Genomic DNA, 16,765 nt, shown 5'->3' with positions numbered 1-16,765 from the left:
AAAATATTCTTTTAAATTTTATTAAACTCAAATAATTTGTTATTTAATGCTTTATATAATAGATAAATACAAATATTCAACTGAAACTAAATATAAATATATCAATCTGGCATATAAACTGTGAGTTAATTGAACTTAGATCAAAGTAAAAAATTTTATCTTAACTGCCTCTTTAACCTCTATTACATTTGATAAGTATAATTATAGATTAAAAGTTTGATTCATTTAATACTCGTTTTATTTGTAGATGATAAAAAAGATGAATACGCTTTGGGAATCCGGGATTAGAGTTCGAATTATTCAGAAATTTTCATCATATTTAGCATCATATTTTATTTACTTCAGTCATATAATAAAAGCTCTTACAGCTCGTAGGATAGATATAATTAAATTTAAGATAATGTTATAAATATTTCTATTTAAATTTATAATTAATGTAAGATATTTTATTTTTAACAGGCAAAAGACATATATCTTCAGATTATATTTAGAAAAGATAATATTAAAAGCCTAATATCTGACAATAATAAAGATAAAACTGTCTGGTGATATCTTATTTGGTTCATCGCTTTGTGTAAAGTATATTTTTAGGTCTATGATATCATTTCTGGGGTTAGTAAATATGAAAAATGAATGTAAGTACTGTATATATATATATTTTAATTTTATTATTTATTGTTATAAAAAAAGCGACAAACAGAAGGCAATAAGCATTGTGAGTTTTAAAATATTAAGATATTAATATTTTTATCTTAAAATTTCTCAGAAGTCGATTCTAAATAGAAAAACTCGACTGGCTTATCAAAGACACATTGAAATTTGCCGAAGTCATGTTGTCCTGTCTTCATGCCAAGTCTTCGTGTTTACTTTACACACAATAATCTTCGTGTTAAATCAAAATTAAACAAAACATGTTACTTTTTTTCTACCTAACACTCTCCACTCTATGAACATAAAAAGGTGTTTTTCGTGTCCATCATTAATTAGCACCCAGACCTACAATATGGGCTAAACTCATGCTTGTCCGTATTTTAGACCCGGGTGCATATCTGTCAAGTGTGTGTCTTTACTGTGATAAGGATACATGGAAGAATCGAATTACTTATATAAGTTTTTGAATTTTTAATCTATATTCGAACTCGAATCCTTTCCAGAGAGTATAAGTAACTAAGTTGTGAATAAATTACGGTTTTAAATATATTAATTACTAGAATTTTTTCTTCTTTTTTATATAAATTTAACGTGTAAAATAGCTGCAAAGAAGCCAAATGACACTATGATAAATGACATACGCTTCAGTGTGTTTTGCCAAAACGCACAAGCGTCATTTGGTTTCTCAGCAGCTATTAGTCGATTTGTAATTTTAGAAATATCTTTATAAATTTAAAAATTTGTAAACATATAAATATCTTTAAAAATAATATTCTTGCAATTATATATTATATAAAATATTATCACAAATAAATTGGAATTGGGCTAATTTTTGGATATATTAAATTGCTTTGCCAAATTACACAAGATAATTTTCTTAGGGAAAAAATTTTTTTTTTAAACTAAAATAAACTTTTAAAATATAATGAATATATTTTTATATTATTTCAATTTTGTGAATTTAAAGCATCGTTATAACTTTTTTAATATGATTAATGATATAATTTTAAGTACGAAACTAATTTACTCAAATCATAATTGAAAGCTACCGTAACAACGTTAAAAGTTCGTCTGTTTTGAACAACTTTTAGGAACGAATTAAATTCAAAACCCGAGTTTTGGCTGTATTGAAACTGTAAGTATCGATATATTTGTTTAATTTTTATTGATTATAAAAGAAAATAAAATATTTTAAATCTAAATTAGCGTTGATGCGAGTGGATTGGATCAATTGGATGGGATTAAGTATGGACGCTCTCAGGACATTTGCCTATATTCGCGTGTTAGACACGTAATAAAGTCCCGGAAAACTCCACGTGGCTAGGTCAGGTGCGAATCCGTAACTAACCAATGGATAGTTAAGTGGAACGTAAGTTGTTTTCATTATAATGTATTCAATTGTATATACATACATACATACATACATACATATATATTCGTATTATGATCATATGTTCGAGTCTACAATGAGCGTGGTACCACTAAAGTTTGGGTCTCGGACACAGAAGGCCCCAGAAATTTAGAGTAAAATACTATACGAAAGTCTGATCATTTGCATTGTTGATTTTACTCTCATTGCGGCTTTCGGAAAGGGGTGAGATTTTACATTTAGGATTGACTCTGGTTCTATCTCATTTCCACTGGTTCAGTCGCGGGTTCAGTGGCCAGCGCGCGGTATGACATGAAGTTTCTTCGGTTTTATTCACCTATCTAACAATAAAACAGGAACCTGTTTCTCATAGAAAGTCCCCCCGATAGGCATTCTTCCTTAGCAGGTTGTTCTTGAGTTGTGTTAAGGGTGCGACTATGCAGACACGAGCGAGCGAATTTTCCGAGAGAGCGAGAATATGTGGCGAGAAGAGGCGAGACGCGATAAATATCAAAACCTGTCAGATATGTGCGAGAACAAGAAATTCGCTCTCGCTAGCGTTATTTCTCGCTTCTCGTTTGTGCATGGTTTTCCTTTGCGAAAACTAAATCGCTCGCAACCTCTCGCTCGCTCTAAATTCGCGTCTGCATAGTCGCACCCTTACCTTATTCAATCAATTTTACAATCTTCTCTCAGATCAAAACAGCTAACCATTGTATTATAATCCTTCACTGAATTATTTCCTTTTGAGAAAAAATATTTTTATATCTTGTTTTATTATTAGAAGAGGTGTATGTTGACAGATAAGTAAGTAAAAACAAAATTTAATGTTTTATAAAATTTCTTTACGATGTGACTTACTAGGCTCCAGAGTTTAATGGGACTTTTTTGTAAAATTCCCATTAAACATTAGAAAAATAATTCCTTGGTGGAAGCTCAGGTTACTGGGGTAACGTTTGCAGTTTTTTTTGTGCGAATTTTTAAACAAAATTTTCATGTTAGATTTTGATGATTTTGATGTCACTATGTTCAGTATAACCTTGTGCTTTGCATAAATTACTTTTCGGAAAATATAATTAATTCTGAGATAAGATATATGCAAAAAACGAAAGTGTCGACTTTCGCCACTTTGACGCTTAATAGCGAGGTTGAGGCCGAAGTTTTAAACGCGAAAACGTGTACGTCGGACGTTTAGCGCCGTTTTCCTGTAAGCATAGAAGTTTGACAATGGTGTTTAGAATATCGAGCATGATTCCACTGACATTCCAAACACTATCAAACTTCTATGCTTACAGGAATGCGGCGCTGAACGTCTGACGTACACGTTTTCATGTTTAAAACTTCGGCCTCAACCTGGCTAATAACAATAACGTATTTTTACATTTTTGGGCGGTGTTTTCTGAAATATAAAACCAGACGGTTGTTTGATATTTTCCCAGAGTTTGGTGAATTTCGGTTGAACTACGGAAAAGTTATCCAAGTTCTAAAAAAAGGGAACTAGATTTACGTTTCTCATCCCCGCTAAATGGTGCCAAGTTTCCTAGCTCCTCAATAGCATTGCTCTAATAATGGGAAGCTTCTGGAACAATGCGGACTTTGTCATTTTTTTAAGGTGTAAACTTTTTGATTTTATTTTTGTACTAAAATACAATCAATTCCATTTAATTGGGCCATTGGTTAATCGGGGCAGCCGCTTTATTGGGCTAAATCTCAAAGAACTGAAAACCGAACGAATAAATTAATACATACTTTAAACGCTTGATTGGGACAGTAGCAGAAAAGGAATTTAGCAATTTTTGATATATTTTAGGGAACTTCCTAAAATATGTCAACTCTACATACAGTACAGTAATGTCATGTAGGCCTAATGGTTGGCGGAGACAAAGCAGTTTAGTCTTTCGCTCGGGCGGTTCGGTTTTCCCGGAGGGGGTCAGCATCGCGGGACGTATCGCAGCAGGATTCTACTCTTTAAGCGCAATTAACGAAAATAATGTTTCAGACGCAGTTCCCTCAGTCTAGACTGGACAAAATCTCAAATGCGGCTGCATTTAACGAACGACTCCAATTTCTGCAAGACTCTTCTCGCTTAAATGCCAACTGATTTTATTTTATTATTCTTTTATTTCTTATTTTTCAGTTTAGTTTACTTTATATGCTTTAGCTTCATTTAATTTCGTTATTACACTTTTCTTTTCATCTGTACTTTTCGTCGTATTTTTTTTTCTTTTCTCAACAATAAATCACTTATAACCTTTATTTGTGACATATTACTGCTCAAACTGCTCCCCCAGGCTAATTACATTGATAAACATCGTCTCGAGTTTCTCGATGTAACCTATCTAGTATATTTTTATATTATATAATGAATTTATATTACAGAAATTAACAGATGAAATGTATAATTATTTTTATAAAACAATAAATACATAATAGTGATATTTTTAAAAATAATGAAATGCAAAACTAAATTGCAGTACATGTTTTATGTTTTATAATCTATGAATGGTGAAAATGAAAACAGCAATTCTTTATATTTACACAAAATACACATTTTTTCTAAGTTTTATCTTGAATGTGGTTTCCATTCCGTGTTATTCCTGGAACAATATTCACATCGACCCCTATTGGAAAAAATTCGGGTTAATGTCCTCTTCCATTTTCTAATGTAATATCATTGCTTAAAGTATTAATTTTTTCTTTTCATTAACAGACTGCTTTTGATTTAACAAGTTTTGTTTTGGTATTTTTCTATTCAGAAATGCTTTTCTCCCTGTTATCAACAAAAACCCTGAATTGCTTGTATTTTGAATTTCAAAAATGGAATTTTTTCATTAACATCAGTGAAAATTATGTAATTCTATAACCGCAAAACGCAGTCTATGCGGGTTTTCTTTGATTCCCTATTCTAATCATATAATTATCTGAACATATTTGCTTTGTCTCCCATATGAGTGTTGTAATGTCTGATAGCCAATGGTATTGGTGCATCTAGTTTTGTTCTATCCATCTGAGTGCATTCTACATTTACAACTTTTGTTCCATGATATCTTTACAATACAATAGATGAACACTTCGATTGTCTTTTCCTTTGAAATATTTGATATCCTTATCAGATGTTCTGAAATCCTTTTTACGTCTTTGTCATCTGCTAATTTCGGAAATCCTGCTAGATTTCAATGCATGGTTATACATGCATACACATCCTGTGATTTCAATTATTCCAACAATACTAGAGATGTAAAATAATTATCCATTATATGAAATTTTCATGATAAAGCTTAGTTTGGTGTTCAATCATTACCAAACTAAGCCAATTAAAATTGTAAACAATACAAGATTATCAATAAAAGAAAGGTCTCGTAAAATGTTGATTTATCGCATAATTAAATCCAAATATTGAGTTTTAAAATGTTCCACGACACCCATCGCTATTTCATTTCTTTACTTTCTGAATATTTAGGCAAGTTTCTAGGATTATGTTACAATTTGCTTTATAAATTTAATAATATTAGACAATGATTGCTTGTTTACAGAATTATTAAAACGTGTTTTATGTTTATATTTTTTATTAACATTTTAAACGATGTAAAAAGTAACCTTAATTTGCACATAATCTCTTTCGGTAGGTCATGATCCATACCTCAGTTTTATCAAGCGAAATAATTTCATATTTTTCAAAGGAGAAAATATTAATTTAAATATTTTAATGATTTTATATTTACATGTTTGATGGTTTATATTGATGTTTACATTTTTTCTAATTTTATTTCTGTTTTGAAATTAAACTCGGACGATTTCATAATGTAAAAGTAATAGTAAACAGGAAAATCTTTATATAAACAATGAAAGATTATTTTACAAATGTAATTATCTTGGATAAATTTTGATTGATAAATTGTTTATAACGATCTGATATGCAGATTACTGTTCCTAGGATGATAATTGTGCAATTATTTGTTTGCTGTTCTTCTGATAATGACAATTACAATTACTCATTGGTATTTTCATGCCTGTATTACAAATATTTTTGCTTTAATTATTACTTTTTATGTTTTAGAATTTGATAATAGATTTGTAATGAAAACAGTACAATTAGATCTGCGTAGATAGATATCAATATATTATTAATAAAATAATAACACTTGCAGTATAGTTATACTCGTATATCCTGTGCAATTTCAATTATTGCACTTGTTTTAATTGTTCGTAATTTGACACGTTTATCTGTGCATAATCTAAAATCGCACTGCCACATGCCAGTAGGTATCGAATAAAGCGAAATTCCATCTTCCACCTCACCATTTACAATTAATAGAAATACGTTAGAATGCGTTTAAAATATTTTACCTATGTTTTTACAGTTTAAAATGAATTTCATTTTAAAGAATAGTCAGCGTGTATCAGAGAAGTAGCTAAGTTTTGGTATGAGGAGGAGCAAAAAGTTAACATAGAAACATAAGAAATACTTTTCATAATAAATACAAAGAAGAAAATTGTCTCGAGGTTATTCTGTCCGTCTATAGGAAAAGTGCACTGACACGTAATATAGGAAATACTGTATTGGCAAGCGCAAAATCCGACAGAGGGCGCTGTGTTTGAGCCAAGATGGCTGCAGAAACAGGCAAGGAGCCGACCACGTGTTTGTTCAGTGCCTGAGCCGATTCAGTTTCTATCGGTGACGACTACTGCGAGGACCAAATGAAGAACAAATCATTGAATTTATGTCAAATTCTAGACTATATCGGCGACAGGAAACGTTGTCTTGTAGAAGGTGAAGCCGTTTTGGATATATGTGATGTACACACACATACAAAACATAATGTGTGCTACAAACTTTTGACTGGACTATATTGTATAAGTGCTGAATGACTCAGCAGGCAGCCTTCAGATTGGCAGTAATTTTAACTATTATGATAAATAAAACTTTGTTTTTATATTGGAACATGGTGTATACTGCTTAAAATATTTAAATAATTCTCACCTGTTAATGTGTAATAAACATGCTATCACATGTTTACAAAAACCAGACAGCTCCACTTTGCACGTGCATTCTCCCTGTAATTGAAATGTATTAAAATGCCAATATCTGAGATTGCAACATTAAAGCAACAACATGAACTTCGGTGTTGTTGTTAGAGTTTAATCCACGAAATACGATGTGTTCAGCATCCAAAACGGCTTCACCTTCTACAAGACAACGTTTCCTGGCGCCGATATAGTCTAGAATTTGACATAAATTCAATGATTTGTTCTTCATTTGGTCCTCGCAGTAGTCGTCACCGATAGAAACTGAATCGACTCAGGCACTGAACAAACACGTGGTCGGCTCCTTACCTGTTTTGGCAGCCATCTTGGCTCAAAAACAGCGCCCTCTGTCGGATTTGGCGCTTGCCAATTAACTTGACCAATACCGTCGAATGGAAGAACATTTCTTTCAATTCAGTTTGCTATTTAAGCAATTTATTAGACGAAATCGTAAGATATTGTTTGAAAACCACCAATAAGAAACAAGACTTAACATTCATCAATAGAGCTAAAACAAGTTGTAAGAAGAGAATTGATATTTTGATTTTCCACTATTTCTGACTTTTATTCGCTTTTAAATGATCCTAAAATTGATTCCGACAATATAAATTTCCAATAAATTTAAGTACCAACCTTTAAATTATTTGTTTAATTGGAAGAATTCTTTCTTTAGTTTATGGAAGTACTCGTATACTTTCGCTTCTACAAATCGATCTTCAGGATACAACGAGATTATATATGATTTTCGATATGATTAACGCTTTCAAACTATCTATAAATGACGGCCATACTGGGAGGTAGGGGAGTTAAGTCATGGGTAATGTCTTTATTGAGAAAACAAAGTATAGTTTTTAATTCGAAATTAACGAAAGTAGATTAAACTTTACAAGACGCATATAGGAAGAAGGCAGCCATTAAAACGAGTACACCAAATTCGTCACTATTAGTCTAGTGCAGGAGTGGCCAACAGTTTTTGCCTCCGGGCCGAATTGGAAAGAAAACTTTTTCCACGGGCCGAACCAGAGGCTGCCCTAGGAAGATTTTGAGGTGGTGCGAGATCTCATTGTGGTGTTACCCCGTAGAGACTATATTGTACGTAGAGATTACAGATACGTTTTTCACATTATCATGCATTATCTATTATAAACATTCTACGCTGTACTTAAGAGATTTGTAATGGAGCGTTAACTCTAAACGAAGTGAGTTGGTGACCTTTTTTTCTTCTCGTTTTTTTAGGCGTCAGAATTTTTCCTCGAGCTGTTCGGTCTTGAGTAGCTAATATTGAAAGATTAATCGCGGGCTGCATAAATTCATCAGACGGGCCGGATCCGTCCCGCGGGCCGTATGTTGGCCATGCCTGGTTTAGTGTGATGTAATAGTCATTAGGATTTCAGTTTATGTTTTCGTCTTTTACAATATAACATTTCAAGGCGAGTACATATTATGGGTTCACCTTGAGGTATAGCATTTCAAGGTGAGCTTTTCTCTGCAGCTGTGTTTATTTTGGCAGGTGTATTTACTAAACATTCCGATCTGACGGTTCTCTTTAAAATTGTAATTTTAGTTCTAACGGTTTAATGAACACTTTTGGTCAATCACGTGCTTTTCTTTCTGAGACAAACGAAACTGTGATGACGGAAGCATTTATTTGTGGAACTAGATATGATGGCACATTAGTTTAATTCCTCTTTAACTTTATAGTTTCTAATTTTGTGTTATTAATGATCTGACTGTTGCTAAGACGTCAGAAGCTAATTAAAAACTTTATTCGTGGAGCTAAATATAATTTCATTGCTTCTCTATGGTTATGAACGTTTCATTGTTGTTAATTTTAAATTATTAATACAGTATTCAAAAGCTCTTACAGATGGAAATAGTGTTATAGATGGTTACATATTGGCTTTGGGTCGATTTTATACTTATAATTTGAATATTTTTAACGTTTTGTGTTTACATTTTAAATTTGATCAAAGATTTAATGCTAAAGCAGGGTCAACAGAGGTCTTGATCGCTTCTTTTCCGGCTGTTATACATAACAGAGGGAAAATTTGGCGATCGGTCAAAACACGACCCCTGCAAGATTTTCACATTTTTTTGGACTTAAAACACCTTCGAAAAATGCAAAAAAGTCGAAGTTTTTTCCCTGTATGTATGAATCTTAATGTGTGTGGGGAAGGGCACGATTTTGTTCCCACATTTTGAAGCTTAATAACTCCTGTCTGTACAAAATTTCAGAAATTTTGTACAGATGTTTGGGTATTATGGGGCATTGATGCTATTAAATTTTGGTGGTTAGAAGTCGAAAGGGTGGAGAGATACAAGGGGTCATGTGTTCTATCACAATTACAGTCGGACTTAGTGAAGATTTTATTTGTTATTAAGACAAGTTTTACCATTTTTTTTATTCAAAAAATTGGAAAACTCGTCTCTATCCTTAGAATTAAGCGTTGCCATTTTGTAATAATTAATAATATAAAAATTTTGTAGCAAAATCTCATAACAGGTGGCGCCATACACAATTTTAACTTCCTTGCTGGGAAAGTTAAGCAACTACTCGTTGCTGTATTTTTAAACACTGTTTTTGTGTGTTTTTTTTTTTTTAATAATGTACAAAAAGTGCAATGAAATGAATAATTTGTAACACAGAGCCTGTATTAAAGATTTCACAAGTATTTCCTGGAATTATATTTTATTTTTCTTCGTATTTTCGAGTTCAATCTCCAAAAAAAACCAAAAAAAAAACTTAGTTTAATCACACCGAGAAGAGTGATTCATTTTCATCTTTCAACACAGTGTGTAACCGTATTCGGGCCATTTTCCTAGCAAAGTTATATTTAACCGTGTCGGAAGATTACTGTTGAAATTTTGGCAGTAATTCTAATTTTAAGCTGGGTTCCAGACGTATACAGAAAAACGGTCATTTAGAAAAGTCTAGTGTAACAACGTGTTTAGATACTTGTAATACCGAGTGAGGAAGCCAAAGATCTGCATCAAGATATCGCAAAATTTATGACAGGATTAATTAAAGATTTCTTGGCATGTGTACAATAGTAATAGTTAAAATAAACATTCGTTTATTCTAACTACTACTATTGAAAAATAATTATTTTATTAATAAAATAGTCAACTTTCTATCTTAATTATCCCCCTAACTTTACGCACTTTTAATATATTAATTCATTAAATGTATTCGATTTTTTGAGGTGTTACTGCATTAAAATCGTGATTGTTCAATAACGTAACATCACTGTTTACTAATTCGTGATATTTTTAAAAGTTTATTCAATTTCTATCTTATTTTTATATCTTTGTAAACAATAGGATTTATAGCTACTAAATAGAAATTAATTTTTTAAAAACTCTAGTCACTCCGAGGTCGTTAAGACAATGGAGTCTACTGGGAGATGCCAAAAGAGCATTTGCCCTTCGTGAGATTTACTTTCTTTTTTTTATTTCCTGCTTCTTTGAATGACAATTTCGTATTTTGTAAGAGGAATTTTATTTTAATGGCGATTACACTGAAGTAACTGCAGCCAAGATAGGAGTTTAAGGAGAATTAGAGGGCCTATGCAGATGTGCTATTCGTAAGGCTTTATTAGAGCAGTTATAACTTCCATTTGTGTTTCTTTCCCGGATTTTATGTATAAAACACGGGAAAGTACGAGAATGAAGAGGTAGAGGGAGTCACGTGTCATATCTCGAATTGGAACGAACTTATGATTTTACTTATTATTGATATTTGCAATATTTTTAAAAACTCGTCTCCACACTCAAAATTAAGACCTTCGCCTTTTCATTACAATTAATAATATAAAAGTTATTTTTTCTGGTAACAGATGGCGTCATATACAATTTTATTTATTATCATCTAAATATATAAAATTACGTCTCCTGACTGACTGACTGAGTGGTTGACTGATTCATCATCGCCCAGAGCAAACCGTTGAATCTAAAGAGATGAAATTTGGTACACAGTTAAGCTTAGTTCACACTGAGTGCAATTTGCTAGCGAAAGCGAAAAACAGAGAGAACAGCCCGTCAAACAAGTCATGTTCGACTGGTTATTCGCTCTGTTTTTCGCTTTCGCTAGCGAATCGCACTCTAAGCTTTAAGCTCTGGTCACACTATGCGATTTCCAGCCGCGCAGGCGACTGCAACCGCGACGGCTGTTCCCGTTAACTAGTAATCCCCCCTCGAAAACCGGCGCGACTGCAATCGCAACTAGAAACAAAAAGTTTGTTCTACTCGCGACGATTGCAAACGCGCATCCAATCAACAAACGCCTTTATGCCACGTCATACAGTGACAACATTGAAAATAGTTCATCATCATGGCGGATAGTCAGAGGATTAATACTTTTACAGAATCGAGATTGATCGAGCTTATTCAGGCTCACGAATACCTGTGGGATTTTAATTCTTCGTTTTATCGAAGATTTTATCTTTTCATGTATTTTCGCCAGCTCTATTAAAATAATCGCCTTTTTTCTTTTATTCATTCCAGAAAAGGAACTGCTTGCTATTTTAATAAGAAAAGTGGCTAAAATTCCGTAAATACTCTGAAGTAGTATGTAAAACATCAGCAAATTCACGAAAGTAGTCAAAAACAAGCTACTGTAATTTTATTGGTTTATTATAGGGTCACGTGTTTCCCAGTTGCAACATCAACGAACAATGTGTGACCATGAGAAGACGTGCGCGACTCACGCTTGTTGCAGTTGCAGTCACCTGCGCGGCTAGAAATTGCATAGTGTGACCAGGGCTTTAGGGTACGTCATGAAAACGCACACTAAGAAGTGATTTTTCGAAATTCCCCCGCGGTGGGAGAGGGAGAGCATTAAGGCTTAACTGGAAGAATGGCTTCTGTACTACTTTAGATGCGATTTTTTGCTTTCAACTATGTGTAGTCTTCATTGAGTACTTAGGTGTATTAAATCGATAACATTTTAGACATTGTTATAAATATTTTTATATATTTCGATTTTTTTAACCGAATGTTCGAACCGTTTTAAATTCGAATTTGTTATTGCATATTGGTTCGATTATAGAATGATTGTAAACGTTTCAGAAAATTGATCAAATTGAAAACAGTTCATTTGATTCTCAGCAATTCTCATTATTCTCAGCGGTAAGTGCTATATAACAATTACTATGGTTGTTGAAATACTGAATATAAATGTGGTTTGCTTGCAAAACCACCACAGGCAAAGTCATGGGTAACAGCTAGTTAATGATATAAAGTTATTTTTTAAATAAACTCTCTAGGAAAAGTTGTGCAATTCATTGCTGGATTTTTACATGTATTTACATTGTCATGAAGTTACATAAATATAGTTTAAGTGTAATGAAATTTGTTTTATTCAATGAATTGATTGGTTAAATGAATTTAATCGTGCATTTGTCTCCACCGAGAAAAAATGCTGTGGTCTCCCTTAAATTATTACAGTTTTTTTTTTTTTGTACACGTTATAGGTTCGCTTAGACCCACAATAGGGAGGCCAAGTGATAAGGACAGCCAGCACCTGACTTATCGGAATGAAATCATTCTTGAAAATTTCTTAGGTTATGTCTCAAACTCAAACCAGAATCCTCCAGAAGTTGGTGTCTTTACCTTCTTGATCATTTAGATTCTATTTTTAATTTTCTACTAGTCTCTTTATTACACTAATTGACAAAAAAGTTACGCATGCGTCCAAATAGAATTGTCCGATTACTGCAAATATCAGCATGTAGTTTTGTCTCGAACATGTATGTAAATGATTGCAGTTGTAGTCTGATTGCATATGCCAGGTAATGCCACAAAAGTGCCTTAAAATGACTACCCTAGTATCCTATAAAAAAACTCACAGAAGTGTATCCAGAATTTTCAGTATATTTGTCATTTGGAGGCCTGTACATATAGTTGACGGAATTTGGCAAAGTCACATCATCAAGTTTGAGGAAAGCAGAATGGCTTTTAGCTCTTTGAGCATCTTATCCATAATGACTGTAGAGTTAAATTTTAATATGTTACGGGATACATTCTTCCAGTATACATTGGGGCTTATAGCTTGATACCTAATGAGCGGCTGATAACTGGATACATGTAATTCTAACTGAGTTGAAAACATCTTTGCAAAGAGTGTTTATTGAAGCTCTCCAGTTTAATGGTTGCAAAGTTATTGGGTAAACATTTATTTAATCAAAAGTTGGAAAATTTTTGAAACATTTACCTTAGACCCTAAATTGGACAGAAAAACCATCGCTGCAAAAGTAATGAAATTTTGTAAGAATGTTGCTAGAGACCCTTCGTCAATGGTCTCGGTTCCTTACGGTGCATTTGGAATTTTATCCAGTAACCCTGTGGTAATGGTGACTGACGTCATTGGTCATAGCTGATTGTTCTGGACAATTAGCGCATTTTTAAACACGCTGGTTACTTTGTAGTGTTCAGCATGGCATAAAGTTGAGAGGAAATGATATTAATTTTGTCATCGCTCTCAATTATTGCTTCAGAATCATACGACAATGATGATTGGACATGTACATCAAAAGAAAAAAATTCTACCAGTTCATTTTCAACAAGTATCGGAGAAAAATTTATCTTCGTTTAGTTTTATACTGTAAAACCAATAATTTCGTAGAATTTGTTGGCCATTTTCCATGCTGTCTTGCCTCATCTGATATTTGGGATGACACGGCTTTCTGATCTTGGTCACTTTGTGTTGCAGAAACAGAATATTGTTATATTTTCTTTAAATTTTTAAAATTGCCACATTTGTCACACTTTACAGTGTGTCCACCATCTTGTAATTCAACAGAACTGCTGTAACCGCTTTGTCACCATGATTACTTCGGTAGGTACCACAGGACAACCGGTGACGTCATAACAGTGATTTTTAAATGCAGTTGGTTATTTAGGTCACGCTTTCTAAATGGCTTGGTAACTACTTGCAACATCAGAATTTCCAAACTCACCCTAACTATGGAGGTCGCCATCTTTAATTTTTTTAAATCCAATCTGAAGGATCATACATCCTCACATCATACCACGTGAGGTATGATGGCACGTGACTATCTCTGTCCTCCCACTCCAAAATTTTATAGCATTAATGCCCCTTATATTCAAGTGAGCATGCTAAATTTTGTTTTTTAATCTTTATCCCATGCTGAAATATTAAACAAAATAGACATCAACACCCACTCACACACATCAATAAATTTTTTTCGTCTTTTGACTTTTTTAGATTCAGTTGGTCTTAAACGTAGAGATTTGCCAAAAAAAAAGACATCCAAATTTGACACAATTACAATACTTTACAATGCTTAGTGCTTAGGAATTGATGATGAAGGTGTGGACATTAAAATTTCCCTTAATATTCTTTAATAATTTCATAAACATTACAGATTTCTTCCGTTCTTCTCTCCAGTTATAATAAAGCACATGATCAAATAATTAATGGTTAAGAAAGTTTTGGCATATGTGGATAAGTCAAAAGATGAAATTTGAAGTTTTACAGATTTCTATTATTGCGTAAAATTCTGTTTGAGATGTATGGATCCACAAATATCTATAATATATATTAAGCTGGGGAGATTTTTGTTAGCTGAACTTCACCTAGCTAGACTTGAATGAATTAGGTGTCAATAGATAAAGGGTAGGATTGCAGATGTGCAATGAATTCCTTTTCAGATCCAAGGATCCCCTTTTGAAAGTATCTCGTTCCAAACTTCTGAAATTTCCCTATCATTTTGTATAGGAAGTTGATGAGAAACTTTTTGCTAAGTTCATTGTCATGTCCATTGACTTGTTAGCCAGGAATTGGCTAGAAACATCTTGGGTTCTGTTGAATTTTTCACCTAATATTTGGTATACAAAGAAATTTTGTAATCCATTTTCATTGATGGTGTTCAGAATGTGAATATATTTTATGTCATCCAGGCTACAAGTAACTTTTCATTGACATTAATTTAGAATGACAAATTGGAATTTAAACTTTTTCTATTTAATGCCTTATCTAGTAGGTTGTTTGCTAGTATTTCATTTTTCTATGAATGTTGAACAGTGTAAATTTACCATTTATCAATACAAAAGTTTAGTAAATAATAATTTATATAAAGCTATATTTCTTTCAAAGCTTAATAAATGCTGTTCTTCTGAATATTTTTCTTCAACTTCATAATGATCATCTTTACTAAGTCAATGATTTTAAAATTATAAATTGGAGTGCTCTGAAAATTAATCTCTAATTGATAAAATGCAATTTTTTTTTTAAAAAAATTCAATTTTAGCATAATCAGATTTATTGTTAATTTTGAACTTTCTACCCTACAAGCATTAAAAGGGCATTTTATCATGCCCATCATAGATTTGGTTATGTCCACCCATCTGGATATGTTCATCCATAAATCATGATGCATATCCAGATTTGATTCCACATTCCCTGCAGAATAGTAGATAAATGCCTTAGCTGCATCGGCCTTTCCACTCAATCACAAGTTTGGTTAGACCAGGGGTGGCCAATAGTTTTTGCCCCCGGGTCAAATTGGAAAAAGAACTTTTTTCACGGGCCAAACCAAAGGCTGCCCTAGGAAGATTTTGAGGTGGTGCAAGATCTCATTGTGGTAATACCGTGTAGAGACTAAATTGTACATAGAGCTTACAGATAAATTTTTCATATTATCAACATTCTACGCTGTACTTAAGAGATTTTTTTTTCTTTTACTCTTTCCACCCTGTGGGCACTAAGAGGACGTACTTAAGAGATTTGTAATGGAGCATTAACTCTAAACGCACTGAGTTGTTGACTTTTTTTTTAGGCATCAGAATTTTTCATCGAGCTATTCGGACTTGAGTAGCTAATATTGAAAGATTAATCGCGGGCTGCATAAATTCGTTAGACAGGCCGTATATTGGCCATGCCTGGGTTAGACTGATGGAGGGTACCCAATAATGAGGGATGGGAACGAAATATCTGGGTGCACGAACATTTTTGGACTGACCAATATTCAAGATGCTAATAATGACCATAATTAATATTGAAATATTAATTTTATAAAGTTTTAGTATTCTATCAACTTGGTGAAACCTGTACTATACACGAATATACAAATATCAATTTAGTGATGGTAAATGTAAAGATATAGTAAGAAAATGATAAAATTCAATTCACACACAATATTAAGGACTAAACAAACATTTATTTCTTTCAAACACAACACAACAGTGTGCAAAAGAAAACTTTTTCATGTCCTAAGTAATGTGGATAAGGTATTAACAAGCTTAAAACTAAGTTTTATGTTACATAACAACGATTGGAAAAAGTGCTCAAATTCAAATGGGTATTTGGCTTCAAACAAAGAATTTTAAAGGCAGCAGCTCTTCTACAACAGTAAAAAAATTTCCTAATCATAACAATATAGGAACTAACTATAACTACTTTCCAAACTCTGAAAAGAAAATTACATTCTTGGTAACAATTATAAGGCATTCTGGTATCAGGTAAGAACAGTTCTAACAATCGTTCGTCTTCGTCAGTTTTTCAATTCCAAAAGAACAAAAAAATATTTTGTTATCAACAAAATTGTCATTAATAACATAATGGCAATTAAAATAAATAAAAAAAGTCTTCAACATCATTTTGTTACATATAAAAAGAAAATTATAATAATAATAATTTGCATTATTTTTGTTGTTATAAATTATTTTTAAATTTTCGTCCAATGAAAAATAACATATAAA

General features: G+C 32.5%; 1 long non-coding RNA gene across 2 annotated transcripts in view; it reads left to right on the top strand.

Moving 5' to 3' along the window:
- The first annotated feature begins 1,664 nt into the window (after nt 1-1,664).
- LOC111628296 overlaps nt 1,665-16,765 on the top strand; it is a 30,117-nt gene continuing 15,016 nt past the window's right edge. For both annotated transcript variants that reach the window (XR_002757153.1, XR_002757152.1), the window contains exons 1-2: nt 1,665-1,786; nt 1,858-2,020. This is a non-coding gene — a long non-coding RNA (uncharacterized LOC111628296). The remainder of the gene's footprint in view (nt 1,787-1,857; nt 2,021-16,765) is intronic.

Source organism: Centruroides sculpturatus, unplaced genomic scaffold (assembly GCF_000671375.1).
Source record: "Centruroides sculpturatus isolate CEXI.00-Female unplaced genomic scaffold, Cexi_2.0 scaffold466, whole genome shotgun sequence".
Taxonomy (NCBI): domain Eukaryota; kingdom Metazoa; phylum Arthropoda; class Arachnida; order Scorpiones; family Buthidae; genus Centruroides; species Centruroides sculpturatus.
This window is presented reverse-complemented; position numbering and strand designations above follow the sequence as displayed.